Source organism: Phyllostomus hastatus, unplaced genomic scaffold (genome assembly GCF_019186645.2).
Source record: "Phyllostomus hastatus isolate PE091 unplaced genomic scaffold, TTU_PhHast_1.1 phas_contig_524, whole genome shotgun sequence".
Classification (NCBI taxonomy): Eukaryota; Metazoa; Chordata; class Mammalia; order Chiroptera; family Phyllostomidae; genus Phyllostomus; species Phyllostomus hastatus.
Window position 1 is genome coordinate 5,718,769 of NW_025333900.1, and position 4,346 is coordinate 5,723,114.

General features: G+C 37.7%; 1 pseudogene; it reads right to left on the reverse strand.

The window, feature by feature from the left end:
- Nucleotides 1-1,031: 1,031 nt before the first annotated feature.
- LOC123824061 lies at nt 1,032-1,702 on the reverse strand (annotated as a pseudogene).
- Between the last annotated feature and the right edge of the window lie 2,644 nt (nt 1,703-4,346).

Below are 4,346 nucleotides of genomic sequence, written 5' to 3' on the forward strand. Positions count from 1 at the left end.
TTTCCTTAGGATGAATTCCTAGAAGTTGAGTTGCCAGGATTATAGGTATAGAAATCCAAGCTCAGGAGCATGGCTTATAATGTGAGTACAAAACAGGCAAGATGAGCAATTGACCCATGCACTTCAGCCATGCTTTTGTTTGTGTTTTATGAATCCTCTATATTGTATAAGCATTGATCCTGGAAATAAAAATGGTCATTCTGGGTCTGCTAGCAGAAAACTTTCCTAGATTTTGGCTGTCATTTTGTCACCATTAGCAACTTTACTCTGAATTAGGCTGACAAAACTTGTTTTACCTGCCTTTAAAGTACACAAACAGACACTCACTTACCTTAAATCTGCTGTCTTTTGATTCCTTACTGCATTGCTGTTTCACAGGGTCAAAAATCACAATTCTAGCTGATATGTGATCAAACTCAAGAGCAAAAAATTAGTTTGGTAATATATTCACAATGTCCAAAAAAATTAATCTCAGGTTATACACATAATCTGTTAATTTTAAAAGTTGTTACAACTTCCACCAGAGTACTCCATGGTAGTGGTCCTATTCAGGGTGACAACATCATTAGACTACATGGGCTAAGGACACTGATATTTTCACAAACATGCTGAAAGATAATGCATTTGAAATGAGGCGGCCAAAGGCATCTCAGTCAATGTTTTAGAGGTCTCTTTTCAGAATTGTCAGCGTATGAGATCCACAGTAATTCTGTGTTTCCCCTTCAGAGTTTCAGGACTCTCATTTGCTAATTTGTTTGTTCGGTCACTCATATAGACCCTTCAACAGCTACTTTTTTAAATATCACAAATAGGATTTTTATCACCATTATAAGTCTGAAATTTTTATTTTTTTAAACATTTTTTAAGATTTTATTTATTTATTTTTAGAGAGGGAAGGAAGGGAGAGAGAGAGAGAGAAACATCAATGTGCGGTTGCTGGGGGCCATGGCCTGCAACCCAGGCATGTGCCCTGACTGGGAATCCAACCTGCGATGCTTTGGTTCGTAGCCTGCACTCAATATGTCTGAATTTTAAACAGATTCTTTGACTAGGGGCTCCTATCCATCAGCTAACTTAACTTCAGCACCTATCTCATCTCCAGCCGTTTTTCTAGAACTGCTAGCTTCGCAGTGAAACTCCATGAGTTTTCCCAATTCAAACCTGAGCTTCCTCAGCATTTTGACTTTTCTAACAAATGCATCATGGAGTGCATAAATATATTAGCAAGCCCCTTTTCTATGTCTTTTCTAGTGCTGTCTGGAATCAGTGTATTGACCACTTCCTTCATGTTATTTGTCTGCACCTCTCGGGTCATGATTTCCATCATCTTCTTCCAAATTTGGCTGACCTATTGATGCTGAGCATAAGAGGTCCTCTGAATCTGATTGTTGCATTTTTAGTAAAATCAACACAGAATAGACTACACAAACAACCGGCAGTAGTCTTGCCACCAATGTGAGCTGCGGTCATGGTCTGCCATTTTTTGACCATGGAGCATATATTATCATGGGTAAGATCCAAGTCAGGCAGCTTTTGCCCTGAATAACCTCAGTAATCAGCTTGAATTTTCTAAATGCAACTTTATTGTTCTGCAGATCAACTAAGCTCACTTCAAAACATGACCCTTGAGACCATCAGATGTGATTTGGGTTCTTTGAGTTCTCATGACTGCTGTTTTCCCAATACTTCTTACACTGAACATGGTTGGTGCTTTCACATCACACCAATCTTCCTTAGAAAACGGGTCAAATGTCTTTCCTCTTGGCTCATTTTTTGCCGCCTTTCATAAGTGTCTTGTTCTTGCCCATTGCCATGGTGCTGCTCAGAGAACCAAAGGGGTGACAGCTATTGTTTGAGTGACTATTCTATGCCTGGGATGTGACCAAGCCAATGCTCTCTAAAGCTCATAGTCTTATGTAAAAATGCTTAAGAAAAACAAAACAAAACAAAACAAAAAACTCCTAATACAGTGTCATAACTATTAGGACAGAGAATGTATTATTGGATCTCTTCCCCTCTTTTTCCCTTTTTCCTCTTTGCTCTACTTCCTTTGAGTCTCCACCCATCACCTCTCCCCTCCCCCACATCAGTAATTTCCAGGAAGAACTTGGACTGGGAGTCAACTGTAGAGTGCCAGACGATGGCTCAGGGGTGCTTTTGGGCTAGGTGGAGCCCACGGACTAGGGAGCACAGGCTGCAACAGGCTGCCTGACACAGACCCCACCCCCAACATTTGTGGAGCCTGGGGCCAGAGCATAAGTGGAGGCCACTTACCATCTGGGGAAATATACAAATGCTGTAAATCAAGTCAATAAGCTGTTAACTAAAATATAGCTTCAGATGAATAAAGTAAAAAATATGTGTAAAGCTATGGTTTCGTATAATACAATGTTGGAAGATTATCATGCAATTGTATTTAATTACTATCATGCATATATGGGTGCCCCATTGATGGGCTGGCACATTTGGATAAGTATGAAAGGGTACATACACTCCTGGGGAAACAGTGACTGTCTCTGAGGATTGGAACTGCTGGCATGAAGAGGAGTCTCATACTTACTAATTTAGGCAATTTTTAAAGACTCAGTGAGATTATGGATAATTTTATTTTTTTTCTTTGCTTTTTCTATTTTTCAAATTTCTAAAATAATATGTTGCTTGATAAAAAAACACCAAGTCTAGAAAACCATTCTAGGATTAGGAAGTGTCCCATTAAGTTGAATTTCGAGGAAAATGGTTGTGTTTCAATTTTTAGGCCTATATGATTTAAGGAATTGACTAAAGTTAACCTCACAAACACCAAACATCTTTTTTCAAGAGGTCATGGGGGAATAGAAAAATGTCCAACTATCAAAAAATAGCAAATAGAGAACTTATATTTTAAAAAGAGAGCATGTGCAGCCACAGAACTTATTGCCTGACCTTTCTAGGCATATTATTTTTACAACTAATCAAATATTTATTTTCCAATGACCTCAGACATTCTGGAGTCTGGATTATTTCTACAACAAGGTATTGCATTTGCTTGGTGATGTCAGCATTTCAAAGTGCTTCATGTCAATCTCATTTTATCCTCACAATAACTCCATGGGAGAGGGAAGATGGTAAAGAAAATGAGGCTCAAAACATTGAGATTGGGCTTACATGTCACAACCAGTTCTTGGTGGAACAAGGACTGGAGCATAGGTCTCTTGGATCTTGGTCCAGTTCTTTTGCCACTCTTCTTAATAAACTTACACAATGCATTTTCTGGATCATTCCTCAGAAATTTTTGTAAATGTCTCACTGTTGGTTTTTTAAAAATGGAACTTATCTTGAAAAGGCAACCACATTTTTTCTATGAGCTACAAAAGAATACTCAGCACCCTTTTAAGAGATGCCTGACTCCCCATAAGTAATTCAACAAATGAGGATCTTTATAGAGAGTGCTAATTAGTGCTAAGTACCTTTAGAGATGCCTTCTAGGATAATGTCCAAGGATACACCACGTGGGGTAGGAAATTATAATAACCTTCCCCTCAGGGACTTAGCTAATTTTCTGTGGTGATGAGAGACCATAAGATTATTTTACTCAGTGCTTAAAATATACATAAGTACTATGTTAGTCTCATTACAAGATAAACAACCTCCCATTTACTTAGTCTATTTCTTCAATTGGGAGTATATTGTAATAGCCAACATTTTGCCCAGACTCTAGAAAAAGTACACTTTATAAAGATAATTTTGGGTAAAATGTGTGAAGAGGGTCAAAAGATACAAAGTTCTAATTAGTAAATAGTAAGTAATGTAGATGTAATGTACACATAGTGACTATAGTTATTAATACTGTATTGCATATTTGAAAGTTACTAAGAGAGTAGAACTTAAAAATCATCATCACAAGAAAAATTTTTTTAACTGTGTATGGTGATAGAAGTTAACTAGGCTTCCTGTGGTGATCATTTTGCAATAAATACAAATATCAAATTATTATGTTGTATGCCTGAACCCAATATAATGTTATATGTCAATTATATCTCAATAAAAAAAGCACAGTGGTTTTTAAAGTTAAATCTATGGTGCTATTAAAAAAAAGATAATTTTATTTTGTAACATATGTTTCCATAAATCAGTTTTTAGGATTTCACATTGTTGAAGTCCAGAATGTTGATAACTTCTGGCTCAGGGGCCTCAGACTGTGACTGGCTGGCGGCCCGTTATTAACCGGCCCCAGAGCGGGAGGTGAGTGAGCAAAGCTTCACTTGCATTACAGCTTGAGCTCCACCTCCTGTCCATGAAACCGGTCTCTGGTGGGAAAAAGTTGGGGGTGTTCTAGCTTATTTGTCATGACTTTAGTGAGCTACAAA